At 44.3% G+C, this 22859-nt stretch overlaps 1 long non-coding RNA gene across 1 annotated transcript; it reads right to left on the reverse strand.

Annotated features, from left to right (window-relative positions):
- Positions 1 to 1022: 1022 nt before the first annotated feature.
- LOC310665902 lies at positions 1023 to 2799 on the reverse strand. The gene is made up of 2 exons (XR_014505700.1): positions 2631 to 2799; positions 1023 to 1479 (listed from the first exon to the last, which is right to left on the reverse strand). It is a non-coding gene; the product is annotated as an uncharacterized lncRNA (long non-coding RNA).
- Positions 2800 to 22859: the final 20060 nt, after the last annotated feature.

Below are 22859 nucleotides of genomic sequence, written 5' to 3' on the forward strand. Positions count from 1 at the left end.
TTCAATACCTCTTGAGATATCATTGGCAAACTTGGCACAAAAGTGCCTGAGATGGAGGAGCCAGTTTTTGTCTATGTTCAGATACTGTTGGTTGCCATCTTGGACCAAGATGGTGGATTAAACCAGGCATGGGCAAACTCGGCCCTCCAGATGTTCTGGGACTACAACTCCTACCATCCCTGACCACTGGTCCTGTTAATTAGGAATGATGGGAGTTGTAGTCCCAAAACATCTTGAGGGCCAAGTTTGCCTATGCCTGGATTAAACCATTGCAAACTGTGTCAATTAGTATGCCTAATTGTTGCCTAGTTTAGAATAATAGAATTGTAGAGTCGGAAGGGATCTTGAGGATCATCTACTGTAGTCCAACCCCCTGCAATTCAGGAATCTCAGCTAAAGGATCCATGACATATGGACATCCAACCTCTGCTTAAAAATCTCCAAGGAAGGAAAGTGGTGGCTGCCGAGCTGGAGGATTTGGTTTTGCCCTATGCTTGGAAAACGTCTAATGCATTTTTAAATTAAGATGGTGGACCAAACTGTTCCAAACTGTGCTAATTTGGACACCTCTGAAGATATTGTCACCAAATTTGGCATAGTGGCTCCTGAGATTGAGCAGGAGGTTTTTGTCTCTGTCTGGATGTCGGGGGGGGGGCATGCAGAGCCCTAGAAAGTATCAAATTGCAATATCCATGTATAAATACCAGTATCTTTCCATTTCTACGAATTCCTGAGCAATGCTGGGAACTTTCAGCTCATAAGGACATAATCTGCCCATGTGGTTGGTTGTGTGGGCAATTATCTCATCTCTAGATGCCCTGATCCTGGGCTGTAGCATTTGCATAAGCAGTGGGACTTTGGCTTATATTACACAGAGAAGTGTTATCCTTTCTCAGTTAATAATCAGCCGTGCACTCTGTTTGGCGTGGAAGCACTTCAGCATAATTAGCTGGTTAAAGAAGCCTGCCTATTGATTAACGGAACTAAATGACCCATAATTAACAGCATGACTATAGTGCTAATCTGGTTTTGGATTTTTTTATTTTTTTAGGTACAGTATTATTTTCTCCTTCTCTCCAAAGGATCTAGAAACCGCCAGGTCTTTTCATCTGGAGGGAGCAGGTAGATGAAGGATCCACTTCATGCTGTAATAGCTTTCAGCTATGGAGCTTTTTCAGAAGTGCATTGATGTAGCATAAAAAGGCCCTGCTGGGTGTTGTTTTAATCTCTAGGCCTGCCAAGTTGCATCTGCAAAGTCTGCACAGGTTTCTTCTCACCCCCATCCCCTTTAAAAGTACCAGTGTTGCAGTGAGCCAGAACATTTGCTCTGAACCATTCTAAGATATCTTGGGAATCCAGCTTCAGATCTTGACGTTGGTTTCGAGTTTTTTGTTGTTGTTGCTTGCAGCATGTTTGATGGCCAGTAGGTGTCTCTGTGGGCACTGAACAAAGAGCCAGCAGGGGTGTGATGAAAGGCTTCTGGAAGAAGTCACAAAGAATTAGAACATTGACTGCTTAGACCCACAGAGACAGGAAAAGGACGAGCCGCATGTCAGACCAGTAGTGCAGGTTGCTCACAAATTGCACACTGCCACATATAGGCCAAAGGGGCAGAATCATAGAATCATAGAATCATAGATTCATAGAATCATAGAATCATAGAGTTGGAAGAGACCACAAGGGCCATCAAGTCCAAACCCCTGCCAAGCAGGAAACACCATCAGAGCACTCCTGACATATGGTTGTCAAGCCTCTGCTTAAAGACCTCCAAAGAAGGAGACTCCACCACACTCCTTGGCAGCAAATTCCACTGCCGAACAGCTCTTATTGTCAGGAAGTTCTTCCTAATGTTTAGGTGGAATCTTCTTTCTTGTAGTTTGGATCCATTGCTCCGTGTCCGCTTCTCTGGAGCAGCAGAAAACAACATTTCTCCCTCCTCTATGTGACATCCTTTTATATATTTGAACATGACTATCATATCACCCCTTAACCTCCTCTTCTCCAGGCTAAACATGCCCAGCTCCCTTAGCCGTTCCTCATAAGGCATCGTTTCCAGGCCTTTGACCATTTTGTTGCCCTCCTCTGGACACGAAGACCCTATAGTAGCAGGGATGGGGAACTCGTGGTCCTCCAAATGTGGTGGAGCTCCAACCCTCATTAACCCCAACCAGCATGCCCTGTGGCCAGGGAACCTGCAGGCACCAGGGTAGACCTCTGTGGGTACATGGGTGCCCATGGGCGCCACAGTGGAGAATGCTGACCTGTAACTTCCCTTCATAATCTTCTCCCCACAAGCATCAACATAAAAAAAGGTAAAGGACCCCTGACAGTTAAGTCCAGTTGTGAATGACTCTGGGTTGAGGTGCTCATCTGGCTTTAATGTTTGTCCACAGACAGTTTTTCCGGGTCATGTGGCCAGCATGACTAAACCGCTTCTGGCGAAACCAGAGCAGTGCATGGAAACACTGTTTACCTTCCCGCCGGAGTGGTACCTATTTATCTACTTGCACTTTGATGTGCTTTCATCTGCTAGGTTGGCAGGAGCTGGGACAGAGCAACGGGAGCTCAGCCTGTCACGGGGATTCGAACCGCTGACCGTCTGATCAGCAAGCCTAGGTGTAATTTCTCACTTTCACCTCAACACCCTGGCACAACCCTTCCTTTGCTTCCTCTCCTCCTTGGGGAAGGCTCATAGCTCATTGGTAGAGCATCTACCTAGCATGCAGAACAGGAGTGCCATCTCACCCTCAGGATTGTGAGTGCCCGCCACCACAATGTGGGCGTGTGACAGCAGATGCACACGCCAGCACGTAGTGTGTGTCACATCACACTTACTACGTGCAGGCATGTGTGTGTGACATCACATGTCTGGGTTGCAGTGGCGGCAGCTCCTCTTCCTTCTTCTCTCCCTTTTCTGCAGGGAGTAGCTCAGACTCAGAGGCAGAGAGACTTTGCCTCCATGTCTGGGTCCCACCCCCTGGAAAAGGGGGTGCCTCACTGGCTGGCTGGGGAGGGTGGAGCTAAACTGCTTCTCTCTTGGAGGCAGCGCCACTGCCACCTGCAGGCTTTTCTTGTTGACTTTGTGGGTGCCCGGCCCCCCATTTATATTACTGTGGGTGCCCAAGAACCCACGGTTCTTTGGATTTGGTTCTGTGAGGCAGAAGGTCCCATGTTCAGTCCCTAATGGCATCTTCAGGCAGGGCTCAGACAGAGACCCCCTGTCTGAAATGCTGAAGGGTTGCTACCAGTCAGTGTAGACGATACTGATCTAGATAGACCAATCGTCTGACTCAGCAAAAGGCCCCTGTCCCACTTCTGCCACTGTCCAAACTTAAATGGCAAGTTCCTTGAGAGTCAAGCCCTTTTGCTTAGGCTAATCACTCTGCAGAACACCAGAAGCAAATGGTGCAGACAAGCCATCCAGCTATTCCAAACCCCAAAACGCTAATTGCACTCCTGGGGAAAGAGGAGGCTGTTTTCCCTGTTCTTTGCTTTTTCGTAGCAAAGCACACTTTGACTGCTCCTTTTACCTGCGCTGTGTGAAGTCACAGCGGAGGTCTGTAGCTCCCCCCAGTCTGCCCTTTAAAGCATAAAGAGGCAGCTTGCAGGCCAGAGTGGCTCCTTACTGCAGCGGGAGCAAGAGTTGAAAGCCGCATGAAATCTCACAGTGGCTTGCCAAAGGGCTCCTCTCCCTTGCTGGTTCACACTGATGTGTGATGGCACTCTGCAGGCTGCAAGCGGAGGACAGAGAGAAAACAGGTTATTGCATGGAAGCTTGTATACAAGGGAGAAAGAGAAATGCCCTTGGCAAGGGATGGGACCTGTTCTTCCTTTGCTTTGAAGAGTGGCCATTTGCCCCCATATACAGTGGACGCTTGGGTTGTGAACGTGATCTGTGTGAGATGCACGTTTGCAACCCACGCGTGCGCAGACGCGGGTTGCGAATGCTGTGGGTTGTGAACGTGTATCCCGCACGGCTCACATTCGCAACCCGCATCTGCGCACGCGCGGGTTGCGATTTGGCACTTCTGCGCATGCACAAAGCGCAATTTAGCCCTTCTGCGCATGCACGACTGCCGAAACCTGGAAGTAACCCGTTTCAGTACTTCCGGGTTTCGGCGGTCCGTAACCTGAAAAAACCTGAAGTGTCTGTAAACCAATGTATGACTGTATTGGTGGGCTCTGGAATTCAATGGTGGGTTTAAATGTCAGATGTCAAAATCAGGTTTGGAGAAGGGGAGTAGTTCAGCGGTAAATCATCTCCTTTGCTTGCAGATGGGCCACTGGCTCTTCTTATGTTCTTAGAATATTCTGTATGAGGAGAGGAGATAGCAAAGAAAGTTAAGAATTTGTTAATGCAACAGCGGCCGCAAGAATAGTTTATGTGCAAAGAACTGGAAAGAAAAGGCTACCCCAATGAAGGAGCAGTGGTTGCATAAATTAATAGAATTTGTGGAGCTTTGTGAGCATGATGGCCAAAATAAGAAACTGGGATGAAATTAAAACAAGATGCGAGTGGGATTGTCTTGGAGAATGCTTAGAAAGAGATGGCATTATGGTAAATTTGCAAGTGGGGATAAACCTGTGGTCAGCAGTAGACAAGATAAGTGAGTTGAAGGGATGAAAAAGGATGGAAGAACCAAGGAGATGTAGAAAACCAAAGAAAGGGAAATAGGATGTCGGTGAAGGATAGGTTGGGAAGTCGATATAGGAGTATGAGATGATGATGATGAAGAAGAAGAAGAAGAAGAAGAAGAAGAAGAGTAGTAGTTTGGATTTGATGACCCACTTTATCACTACCCTAAGGAGTCTCAAAGCGGCTAACATTCTCCTTTCCCTTCCTCCCCCACAACCAACACTCTGTGAGGTCAGTGAGGCTGAGAGACTTCAGAGAAGTGTGACTAGCCCAAGGTCACCCAACAGCTGCATGTGGAGGAGCAGGGAAGCGAACCCGGTTCACCAGATTATGAGTCCACCACTCTTAACCACTCTTAATCACACTGGCTCTTGTGTGTTAAATGCATGTAAACTGTAGACTGTAAATGTTAAGATGTTAAATGCATGTAAACTGGAACATGCATGCATAAATAAATAAATAAATAAATAGGAATATGCTGTATGATACACATATCTCCAACTTTGTGAGAACCTCATTGGCTCTTGTTTGGTTTCCAGGCTGTTTTTATAACTCTTCAGCTGGAGTTGCAGAAGCTGCAGTCCTCAAGATGTTGCTGGACTACAGTTCCTCATCATCCCTGACTACTGACTATGCTAGCTGGGGCTAATGGGAGATCAACTCCATCGGGGGTAGGGGCACAGGTTCCCTGTCTCTGACCTCAGTGGACTAGGGCCACAGTAGCTGAAAGGCCACCAACTCCCATATGAACGGGCCACTACCTTTCATATGGCCATATTTACTCTACTGATCTTGAGAGGCTACATTCTGTATGCCTCCACCCTTTATTACAAGAGGCAGGTCCTTCTTCAGGGTAGCACCTACTGTAGATTATGGAACTCCTTTGTGGATGGCCCATAGTTCAGTGGTTAAACATCTGCCTTGCATGCAGAAGGTCTCTGGTTCAATCCCTGGCATCTCCAGATACGGCTAGGAAAGAACTCTGCCTTGCACTCTGGAGAGGTGCTGCCAGTAAGTGTGGACAACATTGAACTAGATGGAGCTTCCTATCTTTCTGTGTTCTTGCAGGAGGCTCAGCTGGATCCTTCACAACTGGGGTTTAACAGCAAGGTAAAACCTTGATTTTCTGGATACTATATGATAATGTACTTGCTGCTGTCATGTATTTGGCTGCATTATTGTTTTTATTATGCTTTTACATGTGCAGTGGTACCTTGGGTTAAGAACTTAATTCGTTCTGGAGGTCCATTCTTAACCTGAAACTGTTCTTAACTTGAGGTACCACTTTAGCTAATGGGGCCTCCTGCTGCCACAGCACTGCCACCATGTTCTCATCCTGAAGCAAAGTTCTTAACCCAAGGTACTATTTCTGGGTTAGCAGAGTCTGTAACCTGAAGCATCTGTAACCTGAAGCGTCTGTAACGCAAGGTACCACTGTATTTGGTTGGGCCCTGTTGTTACTGAATCTCTGTTTCTACTTACTACTACAGTGGTACCTTGGTTTACGAACTTAATTCTTTCTGGAGGTCCGTTCTTAACCTGAAACTGTTCTTAACCTGAGGTACCACTTTAGCTAATGGGGCCTCCCACTGCTGCCGTGCCGCCAGCGTGCGATTTCTGTTCTCATCCTGAAGCAAAGTTCTTAACCTGATAGACTATTTCTGCATTAGCGGGGTCTGTAACCTAAAGCGTCTGTAACCTGAAGCATCTGTAACCCGAGGTACCACTGTATTTTTTATTTTGATCTGCAGCAATGAGCCAGTGATCCTGCTTAGCTCTGTGCCTATGAAAAACTTCACTCACTGATTTTGGCAGATCTGCATGTTTAAAGGCATTAGACTAGTGCCTGTTTCCTTTCCTTTTCTTTCTAGCCAGATGATAATCCTAGATCCAAACCCCTAGATTTGCTAACCGTGATAATGGACAGCTCTCTCTTTCCAGAGATGTTCTGCAAGCGGAAACACTGCTAATGAATTCTTAAGAGATATTTCTTATGAAGCACATTATAACATGCAGATAATCTGAAGAGAGCCTGTGATTGCATAATATAGATTTAATAGATATAACAAGACAATTAAAACCTCATTAGGCTTGACCTCGCTTGGCGAGATGCACCAGGAAGTACCACTTTGTCTCTCTTTAATAGGCAGCCTGGTTCAGGAACAAACACATGAGTCAGGAAAGAGGATTCCAGCAGGTTTTAAATGCAGTCAAAAGTTGAAGGTCACACCCACACAATGCATTTGAAGCATCTTTGAAGCCCGTGGTTCCCCACAAATAATTTTCAGAACTGTAGCTTATTAAGGGTGCTGTAAATTATAGCTCTGAGTTCCTGCGGCCCTAATTTAAGATGGGTACCAGTTGATCTGCGTCTCTGTTCAGTCTGCTGCCCAGGTGCTAAATGCTGATGGGCAGTTTCAAGGCTCTTCCTGCTTTTCTCCTCTTAGTTTCCTTTATCTAATTGGACTTGGGACAAGACAACCCTTCAAGCAGAGGGATGCCCTGCTGTTATCTGTTAAAGGAGGACACATGGACCGCCTGACACCACACACACACACACACACTCATCACATTTATGCATTATGTCTTTCTTGCAGGTGACACTGCTGGAATGTGTGGCACTTCAGTTGGGAAATGTGTACGGGAGAGCTTTGGGGAGGCCGCCCTTGGCTTGGAAGACAGGTCCAGTCATGCTTCTCCAAGCCAAATGCATCCGGCAGCCAGAATCCTTCTCCTCGCTGGCTCCTGTTCATAAAAGGAAAATTACTCCTCAGATTTATGAGTTACCTCCAGGTGTAATTTATCAACTGCTGCCTTGCCCTGGCCTAGACAACTGGGGAGAGGCCCAGTCTTTTGATTAATGGGCTCTCCTGCCTGGCGGTGGCAGACATTTTACAAAGATTTAATTCTAACACATCCTTAAAAATAACAGGAAGTCTGTTTGGAGGATTCGGCACTCGCTGATTCCGTAAGGTGGTGGTACAGGCCTACCAATCCTTTCGGGGGAAGGTTAACACCTGCCAAACTTCCCTCACTTCTGCTTTTTAATTCACCACATTTTGAAGGCGAACAGATGAAATCTTTGCTAGGTCTATCAAAGGGCTTTTCCTCCTCAGATGTACAGTGGGTGGGTTAGAAAGCTCAGAACAGAAAAAAACAGGGCTTTTTCTAACAGCACACAGCTAAAGACTGTGGTGTCTAGTGTTCATTCGGGGCCAGTGGGGCAGAAAGCCAAGAGGCCAAGAGGAGATGGGGTCAGACGTCAGACCCAAAGGCAAGGCAGAGCCAACACATTCTCGTTTGGTTCCCACCTTCCTCCCTGTTGAGTTCTACAAGGGCGACACTGAGACTCAGGAGAAGGAAGCTGATTGGTTGAGAGTGGGCAGGGGCAGGGGTGGTGAGTGAAGAATTGGTGGGGCAGTACCAGCTTTGCCATAATGGACCAGCCTCCACTGGTTAAACTATGGCATTAGCTGCTGTACGATGCCCATCTAGATTGCTTTAAAGGCAGTTCAGACCCAGGGTGGCCACATCTGCCTAAAATTTTAAAAAAAGGACACTGATTTGCATAACATCTGCCTGTGTTGATTTATGTAGATGCAGGTTTAGAAATGATTACTCTCAGTTAAATCGAAACACCACAAATCTCACTGTAGTGGCAAAGGCTGTGAACAGCTAACTTGGGTGTAAGGAGGTTAGAGAATCCTGACAAATCTGGAGAGGATATTGGCAATGTTTGCATATTTGTGCCAGGTGCAGAACACAAATCAATTCAGTGAAAGCAATCAGTATTCGCTGTTGTTGTTTTCAGTCAGCAAATGACAAGTAATTGACCACACCCATTTGCAGTGCGTTTCCTTTGCATTGATATGGATGGTGCAGAGCAATGTAATTAATTACATTATTAATTACGTAAAATTCCACCACAGTGAAATGAACAATGTAGTTTTTGTTGGAAGTCGAACTGCAATGGAACAGAAGCAGCACTGCAGGCCATTAACATGGTTTGCAATGGAAATGGACGCCTTCCTACACTCTCTAATAATGTGCCTGCTCAGTCTGCTGTCCAGGTATGTGCAATTTCATATTGTTCTCGATCTTTATGCCGGACTTTGCATGGACAGCCCCTGCATGCAGAGGATGCCTATGGATAGAGGACTGTCTGTGGACAGGCCCTTCCAATAGAAGGCTGCCCTACAGTATAGTAGGTTACATGGACACCCTCATTCTCCCCCATAGGAAACTTTGGGCTTAGATTTTGCTTCAGGAGGTAAGCGTCAATGACAGCAGTGCCTGAAGAGCTTCCCTACCAAAGCCACAGTTGAAAATTAACCCGAGAGGTAGCCGTTTGTAAACTGAGCTGACAGGAAATTGCTAGCTTTGTACCGAACAAGTCATTACCTTAAGCTTTATTGCTATGTGTGGGAGTTTACTTGTGACAAAGTAAACGTGCAGAGATGGCTTGTAACCAGGGACCAGGCAATTGCGGTGTTAACGGTTCCACGGAAAGCCGTCAATCGGCAGGATGCTGTGGGAAAAAAAGCATTAAAAACTACTTTTTATTTTATTATTTTTGGAAAACCCTCTCAGCTGAAATGATGGGAACTCCTCAGCCAAGTAAATAACAGACTTGAGAACAGTGTGTCAGAAAAGAGCCAAGTGGATGTGATCGATAGATTGACTCCTTTTTTTGGGGGTGTGTGTTTATAGATCTGAATTATTTTTGTGCCTACTGAACCCACTTCTAACAGAGAGGGCAAGGCCCAAGCAAAGAGTGGATTATGGGACCAGGATGAATTTGGCAGACATGATCACAACAGCTCTTCTGTGAATGTTGATGGTGAATATATTTCTGGGCTTACGGATGCCTGCTATACATTTGAATTCGTACTCCAATTCCAGTTTAGGGGTGGGGTACTCCAATTCCAGCTTGCATTTAAAGGCAAATACACTTGACTCATGTAGGTTCCTCACTACTGAAATACATAAACATCAAGAACAATAATAAACTTTGGTATTCCACCATTACTCTGAGGACCTTCAGAGGTTTTCCTTATGTAAATAACTAAAGGAAACCCTGAGAGGCAGGTTGGGCTGAGCCATCTTCTGATGCTTTGATGCATGCAGGAAACCATTAAGGCATGCAGAGCTGATCAAGAAAGGTTGGTGGGAGAATCCGTCTTCCCACTGCTATCCTCTGTGCATTGATAAGAACATAAGGAAAGCCCTGCTGGATGAGACCAATGGCTCATCTAGTCCAACATCCTGTTTTCTCACAGTGACCAATCACAGGTAGATGCCTGAGGGAAGTCTGCAAGGAGGACCTGAGTGCAACATTGCTCTCCCCACTTATATTAAAACCACTCTGAAAATCATCACTCAGAGTAACAAACTACAGCTCCCAGAATTCTATGGGGAAAGCCAGGATTGTTTCAAGTTGCACCACAGTGCTTTAAATGCATGGTGGCCTGGATGTGGCCTAATGCATCATCACCATCATTACCCCACAGCAGCTCCTGATCTGCTTCCAGTTACCTGAAAGGAGAGTCCTCCTCATCTTACTAGGTGCTTGGTTTGAAAGAAATGATTGATGCAAAATATCACTGCTGCTGCTTGTTCAAGTGTGTGGAACTGGGGAGCGTGTCCTAATTAGGAATGAGCTCATGTCTATTTGCTGGTATATCCGTTCTAACAGCCTTGAAAGCTACACAGGAAGAGCGTGGAGATGAAAAGAGGATTCCCTGCCTTCCCCTCTAAACCAGAATGGTATTGCAGTTTTGCAAATGAGGCCTAACGTGGGAATGGGTAACAGGCTCAGGGGCCAAAAGCAGCCCCCCAGGCCTCTCCCTCTGGCCCTTGGGACACGTCAGGTCACATGCTTTCTCTACAGGTGACACCCCTTCCTGGTCCTGATTCTTGTTTTCCTTGAGTGTTTCTCCCTGGCTGAAATGTGTCCTTGAACTCTGATAATGCCTCTTGCTTGCCCGGATTGAGGATATCTCATAGAATCACATCATCTAGTCTAAGCCCCTGCAATGCAGGAATATGCAGTTGTCCCATTCAGGGATTGAACCTGCAACCTTGGCACTGTCAGCACTACGCTCTAACCAACTGAGCTATCCAGCCAATGGGTCTATAATAAAGAGGAGGATGGGGATATGTGTAGAAACCAGCCTACTACACACAATAAAAATTTACTTTCCGTCTGCTTTTGCATCTGACCCCTCCTACCACTCCTAATACAGCCCTCAGGCTAGAAAAGGTTCCTAAACTCTGGTCTTACCAGATCCTCTGGCACATTGTTTTTGCTTCACTTCTCAGACAAAGGGCACACAAGTTCTTTATGTTCTTCACGCTCCGCTTTACAACTTCAGAATCTCTCACCGCTTTCTTCCCTTCTCTACCCAGAACAACAGCTCCATTTCTTTGGCGGGATCTGCATCATTCTCTGTACTCTGTTGTGGTGTTTTTTTTTGCTAAAATACGAGCTGCTGTTGTTCAACATGTTTTGTGAGCCTTCTTCTGGCTCCTGCAGGCTAAAGGTCAGGCAGGGAATGAAAGGGACCCCCTGTGTGAGGTTACAGGAAGGGCAGACAGAAAGAATTTCACAGCCATCAGTTGGGAATGTCTGCCTCTTAGCACTTTGTGCAAGTGAGCCACTGACTGCTTAGGAAGTAAAAATAAACCTGACATCATTTCAAGGTTTTTCTTCTTAGGAGGGTCAGGTGGAGCTTGAGGAGGATAGCTTCCCAGTTGTTTTGATTTCCTTCTAGACAACCTGGCAGGGCTCAAGTGCCAGTGTCGGCAGGGATAGAGGCTAGAGTGGGAGGAGGGACGAATGTAAATTTCACCTCTATAGAACAGTCTAGTTTCTACACACACTCACGTTAGAAGAAATTTGCACTAAAATGCACTAAAAAGGTTTCATGGGAACCTTTTTTAAAAAAAAATCACAGACAATGTGGAAAAGTGAACTTAAAAGTGTAAAAATGAGAAACTGGAACCAGTAGATTCATGAGAGCTATTTAACAGTGAAACGGGCTACCTTGGAAGGTGATGGATTAGCCTGCCTTGGAGGTTTTTAAACAGAGGTTGGATGGTCACCTGCCAGATATTATTTAGCTGTGATAGTTGCAGGGGGTTGGACGAGATGACCCATGGGTCCAGCCCAACTCTGCAATTCTATAATTCTATGCTTTATTCATCCCTACTGGTAAATAAAGAAATTTGTACAGGGAAGTCTCTGACAGTCTCTTCTCCAAAGGACACTGTGTTTGCAAAGATGACCATACATTCCCTGGCACTCCAGGAAGGGGGATGAACTTGAAATCTTTTATGTGTGCAGAGATTCTTCTTCTAGCATTTCCCCAATACAATTAGACCCATGATGTCACTTTGCCACCTCCCTTTAGCTTCTGCTATGCTTACTCCAGGTATTATTCTGCCCGAGTGTCATAAGCATTAGCTGTTTCCCCAGATCTGAATGTCAACAAGTCAGATTAAACACCTTCCCAGGGTTATGTAAACCCCCCTCTGGTCTTCCAGCACATACACTCTTTTTCTCTCTCATGCCAAGGTGCATATCTCCTCGCTCACTTACAAGAAACAACATCAGCCACCCAAACCGCAGAATACCTACTTGCTCTTGCGGCCAAGTGTTCATGGAAATCTTTTGCAAATGTGGTAAGAAAGACATTTCTCTCCCGCAGGCCTCCTGTTAGATGAGGCTTCTCTTTTCTTTGTTCCATTTTGCAAGCTGGATAGCCCAGACTAAAAGAAAGAAAGAGAGGAATCAGATTGTGCCTGGGTTGCCATAGGCTCACTAGGATGGATCCAGTCTTAATCATGCATAGAGGAGACCCACAGGTATTTTACATAGTAATTGATTTCAAAGGGTTACATCCCACATTCTCTGTTAGTGCAAGGCATGATGGAATGTTGTGCAACAGAGGAATCCAATGCAACAATTGCACCAGGGGAAAGCCATGGGGCAACGGATTGAGCAATCTGTTGTGTGGAAAGGTTACCAGCAGCCTGCTTCTGCGATCTCTTGCACCACAACGCTCCACTGCCACAAAGCATTTCACTATCGAAACAATTATACCACTAAGTGACTCTTAACTTAGCACCACATTGGGTATAGAACCCATAGGGTTTGCTCTAAGCACCATTGATCCACTTTGCTAACAGAACTGGGTAGGTGTGTTTATCTAAAGGATTTTCATATAGATTTTCATTTGCAATACAGAAATGCCAAAGTGGTTGCAGCTTCAATGAGAGGAGGAGGAGGAGGAGGAGGAGGAGGAGGAGGAGGCAGAGGGAGATTTAGGACAATATGACCAGTTCCCTTGTACTGGGCACCAACTCTAGGGGGGCGCCATAAGGCAATGCAACAATGATGTAGTGCACATGGAGAATGGAAGTTTGGAGGTGCCAAATTTTGGCCTTGCACAGGGTGCTGCTGAAATTCGAAAGATGAAAGTCCACCATCAGCATATGATTGAAACTACATTATGAAGGTGTCAGGTGCACCTGTGTGGGGAGGGAATTCTGCAGCTTAGGGGCTGCAGAAAATGCTGTCCCCCAAGCCACTGCCTCAGAGGTTCTGAGGTTGGTGGAACTACCAAGAGGGACTGACCTCCGTTGATTGTGACATCTGAGGGGGTCTGTTGGAAAGGAGATGATCCTTCAGATGTTCAGGGCCTTAAACACTGATGTGGGCACCTTGACTCAGCCCAGAAACAGTCAACTATTGCTGCTGTCAGCTGGCAACCAAGCAGGGGTTATGTGACTTCTGAAATGGAGCCCCAGCCCATAATCCAAAAACAAACCCCTGTGTTGCAGTAAGAACCAATCGCAACAATACAAACACAACACGTAGGCTAATAGTTAGTAGGAAATATATAATAGAATAATGATATCATTCTAATTATAGGACTAAGCCAATCAAAGTTCATATGTACAATATAACAGAGTGGTAGTGAGGACCGTCAAGCCGTGTGTTCAAAACAGATGTCTAAGGACAGTCTCACAATAGTCTTTCAAAAGTTTCAAAGGAAGACATCTCAAAAGCCTCAAAAGGACAGTGTCTCTGGAATGATACTACTGTTTCGTAATAGTCTTCATCAGCCAATATTTTTCAACAGAACACTAGTGAGCACTGATCCTTAGCATGAATCTTACTTACATATTTTGTTGAAAAATATATAATGCTCCTGCTATGAAAAATGTATTGGAGCTGGGCTTCCCTACTTTTCTTCCTCCACTATGCCATTCCTGTGCTCTGGGGTCTGGGGTAAAATTATGCAGTGGATTCTGCAGACTGCTCTTTCTCAGACTAAATGGCTTGAAGTCTGTGGGATCCCTAAGGCAGAGTCCAACTGAGGTACACATTTCCCGTGCTTCGGAATTCCTGTCTGAAGTATCAGGGACATGAAACCCAAATATTTTTCGAAGCACCTGGATGGTGGACTGTCTTGGTGCTGTAAGGCAAGAACGTCCAGATTGAGGAATTAACTATTTATTGTCAAAAATACACTTTCAAGTTAGGGAAAGGCATGTCCATCAGTCCTACCGTATATTTCCAAAATATAAGATAAAAAACAAATACAATAAAACCTACATACAGCAACAGTGTTTTGTGTTGTGTAGGCTCCTATTTGTTATGTGCAAATGGCTTTAGATACCTATTAAAGGTAAAGGGACCCCTGAGCGTTAGGTCCAGTCACGGACAACTCTGGGGTTGCGGCGCTCATCTCGCTTTATTGGCCGTACAGCTTCCGGGCCATGTGGCCAGCATGACTGGCGAACCAGAGCAGCGCACGGGAACACTGTTTACCTTCCTGCCGGAGTGGTACCTATTTATGTACTTGCACTTTGTGCTTTCGAACTGCTAGGTGGGCAGGAGCTGGGACCGAGCAACGGGAGCTCACCCTGTCGTGGGGATTAGAACCGCTGACCTTCTGATTGGCAAGTCCTAGACTCTGTGGTTTAACCCACAGCGCCACCCGCGTCCCTAGATACCTATTAGGTCCATAAATTACCATATAACATGTATTCAACACAAACAATTTGTTGTTGACAAAGGACAGCTGGACATATAAAGGGCCCCATTACCTTTAGTAGCTTGGGGTCTCATCAAACCTAAATCTGGCCCTGGACTGATCCCTTCTTCCAGGTCAGCTTCCAACCCCCCTTCTTCCAGTGCCCACTCCTCAGCACCCAGCCACCACTCCACAGTGTCCAGTCAGCCCCTGACATGGACCCAACCATGGAGTCATTCAGGCCTTGAAAGCGGGGGAAGACTATAGCTCAGTGGTGTGACATCTGCTTTGCATGCAAAAGGTGCCAGGTTCAATCTTCCCTAGCACCTCCAGGTAGGGTTGGGAGTATCTTCTGCTACTGAAATCCTGGAAAGCCACTACCGGTCAGTGCAGACTGCAGATTCCGTATAAGGCAGCTTCCAGTGAAGGATGGGAGATCAGAGAGAGCCCATCAATCCTGTATTTCAGCAGCAGCGATTGTGAAGTGGCCACAATCTCTCTTATCTATTTGGATAAAGCACAGCTGGGACTCAAAGCTGTTGAATTAAGAACTACCTTTTGAGCAGCTGGGCTTCTATATCTGCCTGCCAGGCAGGAAGAGATTCTGAGTGTTTGGATAAGTATCACAGCTGAATTTCTTTATCGGAGAAACTAAATTACTGAGAGGGGGGATGTGGGGTGGCTTGGCAATATGGATTTCTATATATCTGGAAATCAGGAAGAGAGGGGAGAAATGAAGGGACGTGTTTGAGGTGAAGAGGTGGGTGGGAATGAGATGTATAAATGGAAACCACAGTGGAGCTGGCAGATGAGGCTTGCTTCAGAATTATTTTGTCTATTTGCCTGAAGGTGGAGCCTGGCTTGTGGTTTGCTTCAGAGAGTGCCTTTTCCTCTTGGCAATTCAACCTGTTTTGCCCCTCTCTTCTTGGTATGTATCCCAGAGAGCTAAAATCACTTGGAAAATATATTTATTTCCCTAATTTACACTCCACACTTTCAGCTTATTCACGTTCCCAACTGGGCAGCAAACGAAGTGCTCAGATGAGCTGGAATATTTAAAACAAAGGGAAAGTCTATCACCTTTTCATTTTCTGCCCAGAACTGGAAGGAAATTTCCAGTCATGGCCACTCCTTCTGAGTGGATGAGTTCTGCCAGAATTCAGAATTCAGTGGTTCTCTCACAAGGACGGACTTTACTTACATTGAGGTTTCTACAACAGGAATCATAGGGGGCAGGGATGGCAGTAGAAAAATAGGTAATTGGAAGAGGATGGGCTGTTGTCATTTTTTTCAGTCCTCAATTTTTTCAGTATGTTATTTATGACATCCCCCGTGCCACCATTGAAATGAATGGTGTGGAATAACATAAATTCAGCCACAGGGAGTTGGAAATGATTCTTTTTCACTTCCCTTTGTTGCAGTGGCTTAGCGTGGGTTGTCAGCACCCGGGGCAAGGCAAGTAATTTGCGCCCCCCCCCCGCTGCACTGTCCCTCCCCCAGATAGTCCCTCTCTCTCTCTCCGCACCGCACCGCACCGCACCGCACCACACTGCACGCCTGGCACCCCCCCCTCCACAGTGGGCGGCGACCCGGCGGCTCGGATCGGATTCGCACAGCCAGCACTGCAGTGAGAGAGAGTGAGCCAGGTAGGGGCAGAGAGCTGCGAGTGCGAGATGTTGCGGCCGGCCCCCCCTGCACCCCCCACGCTATGCCACTGCCTTTGTTGGTCTTGCTGCAACATAGTTACCCTGCTGGAAAAAGTTCTGACTGATGTGACTTTCGCTGTCAAAAATTTGATTGTATGATCCTAGGGGCAGAACTATCCCATTTTGTTTGGGAAGATTTATAGTGATGGCGGTGTTGGTGGTATTATTACTGCTGTTAGGAAAATCACATGTGTTCTGCAAGGAACAGAACCTGAAAGCTGTGTAGGGCATCACTTTATTCTAGAAAGATTGCGGTGTAATTCAGTGCCAACTTTCATGCTACAAGTTGAGCCAAATGCTTTTATTGACCTGTTTCCCTTCATCCTGCTTGTATTAAAATCTGAGCAGCTGGCAAGGAAAACTCACCTGCTCCGACCTGAAAGCGCTGCCAAGGAGGAAGAAAAACATTTAGGAGGAAGTGAGTGAAGATGCCAGACAGCTTTAAAAGCTGGCACATCTGCCACGAGGAACAGACGCGAACATTTACAAGCGGTTCAGCTCCAATAAAGTCTTTATTGCTGTCAGTCTCATCCCAGAGTGTTACAGTTTTCCACGTTAAAAATGAACTCTCCTTCTCTTCCTTTCTCCAAATGTTGTAGACATACTGGATTCTTAGCCCCTGTGATCATGATGAAAACAGAATATATCTATACTGCTTTTGATACTGGCTGAGCTGATGCGATGAGTCAAAGTATTTGGTTGTTTAAGGAAATAAACAGTTAGTGGCTTAACTTTCTGTGAGGGAAGGGGAAGTTGTCAGTTTGGTTAGGATTCAAAACTACACATGGGATTGAGGGTTTTGACTGAGGGCTGAGATCACCCAGGACTTGCCAAGAATAATGGCGAGTCAGTAACATGCCCAATCTTTCATGCAATAACAGGATAAATATTATTCTGTTTTCTCATATTCTGTTTTTACAACATTTGTACTTGTTCACAATCAAACCAATTCCTGTCAACATGCAAGAGTGGGAATAACTGCCAGGGCATGTGTGTTCCTGAAACTACAAAACCCATGATGCAGCATAAAGATTATCTGTCTATCTATCTATCTATCTATCTATCTATCTATCTATCTTCTATCTATCTATCATCTATCTATCATCTATCTATCTATCATCTATCTATCTATCTATCTATCTATCTATCTATCATCTATCTATCATCTATCATCTATCTATCTATCATCTATCTATCTATCTATATCCATCTATCTATCTATCTATCTATCTATCTATCTATCTATCTATCTATCTATCTATCTATCATCTATCTATCTATCATCTATCTATCATCTATCTATCATCTATCTATCTATCTATCTATCTATCTATCTATCTATCTATCATCTATCTATTATCTATCTATCTATCTATCTATCTATCTATCTATCTATCTAATCTATATCTATCATCATCTATCTATCATCTATCTATCTATCTATCTATCTATCTATCTATCTATCTATCTAATCTATCATCTATCATCTATCTATCTATCTATCTATCTATCTATCATCATCTATCTATCTATCATCTATCTATCTATCTATCTATCATCTATCTATCTATCTATCTATCTATCTATCTATCTATCTATCTATCATCTATATCTATCATCTCTACTTATCATCTACCTACACATATATTTGGTGCCTCTAACTGAAGGATGCAATTGACAATATTCCAAGTACAGCGGGGGAATCAGAAATGGCTGAATGTCAAAAGGGCACATGGATCTTTGAACAGTGATCCTCTTGCTCAGGTGGAAGAAAAACAGGTTGCAAAATAGAATTAGTTTTGTGAGTTTCATGCATGCTACTTGAGAGGCATATGCTCAAATGCAGTGCTCAATAACCACAGGATACAGTTATTATTAGGCAAAATACTTGCCTCTTGCATGCTTCCAAAGTTTGCTTAGTTCAGCCTGAAAGATCTTGATAAATATTAGGGACCTGCAGGTTTATGAAATGTACAACCACCTTACATCTTGGAGTTGCTGTTTCATGTGCGGAAGATGTGTTTTCACATCAATAAGCCCCTGTTTTGAACTAGAAGCAGACAAAGCTATTCTCCAGAGGTCCTGTAGGCATCGTTTGGAGGCAAAGAACTATATGAGCATGTAGGGCTTTGATCAGAAAGAAAAATCTTGCAACAGATTTTACTGGAGTCGTGTGTGCCACAGTTCAAAGGCTTCCTAACGGAACGTGCCCTGAACAGAGATCTTTCTAGTCAAGCTTAACACAAATAGCAGAAAACTCCCAGGGTTAAAATATCTTCCCTCCTGCCTTCCTGTTTGCAGGAACACTTGTATTGGTCCTACTGTCACTTTAAATATTCATCACAGGCCGGTGTTTAACAAGACTTCCATGCAGAAAAGGTGCAAACATGAGTCACACACTAAAGAGGTGCTGCCAGTGGGGATGGCAGGGGAAGAAATTTGATTCTGTTTGCATTTAAAGGTGAACCTACTAATTCACAATTTCTGAAGCAATAGGAGAACTGGAATACAGCTATCCTTTGAAATTCAATTCCCACATTTCCGACATTTCCGACATTTTGCAATGGAGATTTTCCAGCCAAGTAATCTGTCCATAAATGCATATATTGGGGGTAAAGTGTCCCTGTATTAGTGAAAGTATCAAATTCAAAATGCATTATATTTAGGAACTGCTTTGCACTCCAGTAGCAAACTCTGGAACATCATCTGGAGCCTCCAGCAGTTAACTTAAATCCATCCTCTACAACCAACAATAAACCTGAAATATGACTCTTAATGTCAGTTTCTGGGAATTGCATGGAGACACAGTGCTGTTGTGCCTCCCAGAGAAATCTGGGTGGTCACTGTGAGAACAGGACGCTGAATTAGATGGGGCTTTGGCCTGATGCAGCAATGATCTTCTGATCATTCTCATCTGATCTTCTCTTCTTTTTTTTTCATATATATTTTATTAATTTTCCAATATAAAATTATGCAAATAATACATCCAATTTATCACCAACATCAACCTTTTGGACTTCCATCAGCACGTCTGATAATTCTCCGTCTTATTCACCTCTTTCACATTCCCTTATTAATATTACACAATAATAGTAACTTATTCTATCTTATTTTTTTATGTAATATTCCTACCACTAATTTTCACAAAACTTCCTGAAAACTTACAAATGTTATCTGATCATTACATACATTTTTCATATAATCTGTAAATTGAGTCCAGTCTTCAGTGAATTTCTGGTCTCGCCGGTTCCGGATCCTTCCTGTCAATTTATCCAGTTCTGCGTATTCCGTTAATTTCATTCTCCATTTTTCAATCGTAGGTAGTTCTTCTTGTTTCCATTTCTGGGCCAATAATATTCTTGCTGCTCATTCTCATCTGATCTTCTCTAGCCCTACAATTTCATCTCTCTTTACAGGTCAAGTATTCATGTTTTTGTACACAAGAATGCCAGAATAGGAGTACGTCAGTCATGAGACAATCTCCTCCCATGGTCCCATTTCTAGGAATCACACCCACAAGCCAGACAGCTAGGACTATCTATTTTGGTTCCTCTCAACTTCTCAGTTTAAGGCAGCTTCCTGTATTCCATTTGGGATGATATAAAAGTGAGAGTTGAGGTCTTCACCAGCAAAAAAACTCAACAATTAACAAACCCTCCTCATAATTTGGGAGATGGGTGCTAAGCCCTCATCTTCCTGGGCCTTTAATGCCCCCAAATCAGATGTTCCAGACACTTTTCTGTGTTCCTGGCTAACTTCTGCTATCAAAACAGAGAACTAAATGAGGAAAAAATAGCTAAAGCAACCAATTAGAGGACATCAGCTGCAGTAGGGGAGAAACATTCCTCTTCTATGTGCTTGTTTAATGGTAAGACCACCTGTTTTATGTGTGAATGGGGTGAACATATGAATGACAACTTCATTATACCTAGCTTGACCCTTCAGTTGTGTGGTTGTTTGCCAGTATTTTGGATTTTGCTCAGCGCTATTGATTTCTCTGGTTGCTGTTCCTCATTCCTGAATTAGTCGCATGGGTGATCCCTTCTAAACAGATGTGTGGGGGAGAAGACAATGCCAAAATGGCACATAGCCAATCTGATTTCTCTACATGATGATGTCACTCAAAGCAGTTCCAGGCAAGGCTTATGAACCTCTTAACGAGGAGTGGTGGTGGGAAAAACTATCAGAAAATGGAGCCATCATTTGGACCTGAAAAACATTTTTAAAATGCAGGGCTTTAAAGGGTTCCATTGTTTCCTTATGCTCATAGAGCATTTAAAAATGCAGAGCATGCTCTACCTTAAAAGAAAACTTAAAGAAAATGATGTACCGGTGGTATATTGCCCTGGTCAAATTAGCAAAAATGTATAGAGTGAGCAACAAAGCCTGCTGGAAGTGTAAATTAAAGGATGGTGAATTTTCCACATGTGGTGGACATGCAAAAAAATGGAAAAAAATTGGGATATGATATATAACAAAATGAAAAAACTGTTTAAATACACATTCCCAAAGAAACCAGAGGTTTTCTTGCTAGGGATAATAGGAGATGAAGTAAGAAAAGATGATTGTAAGTTATTTATGTATGCCACAACTGCCGCTAGGATTCTCGTGGCCCAGAAATGGAAAACCCAGGAGATTCCAACTTTAATGGAGTGGCAGACGAAAATGTTTGAATATGTTGAGTTGGTGAAAATGACTTATAAGATAAGACACCAAAAAGTAACAAAGTTTGAAGAGGAGTGGAGTAAATTTGTTGTGTATATACAGAATAATTGTAGAAGCTTAAAAACTGTAGCAGGGTTAACATAAATCTTGTGATGTGGATGGAGTGTAAATAAGAATCTGTAAGAGTGGATGTTAATTTGTGAAAGCTGAAGCAGGGAAGGAAGGAAGTCTGAGCACGACAAAGCGCAGGGTAAATAAGAAAATACTAAAATGTTGAATATAAGAGTTTATGTTTTATTTGATTTGGTTTTTGAAAATTTAATTAAAAGCATTAAAAAAAAAATAAAAAAAAAATGAAGAGCACACAAAGTGTCTTGATATGGCCCCCAGGTATAAAGTGTGTATGTGTGTGTGGGCATTATTAGGATGTTCCAAGCGGTTAGTCCTTCCCCTTCTCACACCAAGTTGCAAGGTTCTTGCTGATATCTGCACTACATATTGTATCTCTCAATGCTGCTTGTAGTGACAGAGCGTCAGAAATCCCCGACATGCAAATGCAGCGAGAAGGTCACTGCGCAGTCACAGCATCACATTAAACATTAAATGCTCCATTTATACGCACAAGTGGCGTCATGCCAAGATGAATCCAAAGCGATTAAATCTCCAGCCGTGTCAGTTCCTTTCAGAGTGACATAAAACATTTTGCTCCGCTAGTCAACGCAATAATGTTTTGCCAGAGATGGCAGAGATGGGCTTGGAGTGGCATGCGCATCCGGGAAATTTGTCATGGAAAATGCATCCCTTGCCGCCATGCACTACTAGATTTCCCATAGGTTTGAACTGTCACTTGGCTACAGCACACTGGGCTGTCTTCCTTGGCTGGATGACTCACTTCAGCCCCTGCAGTTATCCAGGAGAGACAAAGACAATCAGAACAGAGGAGAGGAAGACAATAATGAATTGTTGATGGCATCGCAAGCCCCTAATACATGCCAACAGTGACGGCACTTTCTTCAGGCAGAAACCTTTACAAGTGCAATGGCTCAGCACATGCCTTCTGTCTCAGGGCCTGCTCACATGGCAACTCTCCATGCCCCTGATTCAGCTGTCCCTTCCTTAATATGGAAGAAGCATTGAGTTTGACTTTAATGTGACTGTCACTGGCCTGCATTGTCATCTGCAACAGGGTCGCTTCAGCATTTCACCTGCTCTGAATTTCTTTCTTGGAGTTCAGACTTCTAAACTACCTGAGCTTGTTTCCAAGGTGACACCAATGCTCTATTACTCCACAGTTCTCCCACCCTTGGATTTTTATCCTGATCTGCTGGGCCTTGGAGCTCATGGGGGAAGTGGTGACAATCACCAGAACCTCTTCCACTTGAGACAAGGTCATCCAGGACCCTGGACAGCTCCCTGTTGGCTGAGTGACGGCAGGTATTGTCTCAGCTGTTGTGTGAAGACACAAAGGCTGCCACGGTCTCCCTTTCCATCAGGTCCATCCTCCTTCAGGTATTGGCCACAGCCCCCTGATTGGGTAGTGGGCCACAGCGGGTGCCCAATGATACAGTCCTCTGACATCAACTCTGGGAAATAAGATTTGGGGTTAGATTGGCCTTCCACCCAGCAGGATGGCCTGCCAAAGTGAGACTCGATCACTTCCATTTCCCCAAGTTCCATCCTTTAGCAGTGACATGCATAAAAATAAAAGAAAATCCCACCTCGTTTCTTCTTAATCCCCATGGATTACAAATCATTTGAACCACAAGTAAGTTTTAGATGACTTGCTTGTGGCAATTAAACAGCTTGAAA

The sequence above is a fragment of the Podarcis tiliguerta genome, assembly GCF_965153285.1.
Source record: "Podarcis tiliguerta genome assembly, chromosome: 16".
In the NCBI taxonomy this organism is placed as follows: Eukaryota; Metazoa; Chordata; class Lepidosauria; order Squamata; family Lacertidae; genus Podarcis; species Podarcis tiliguerta.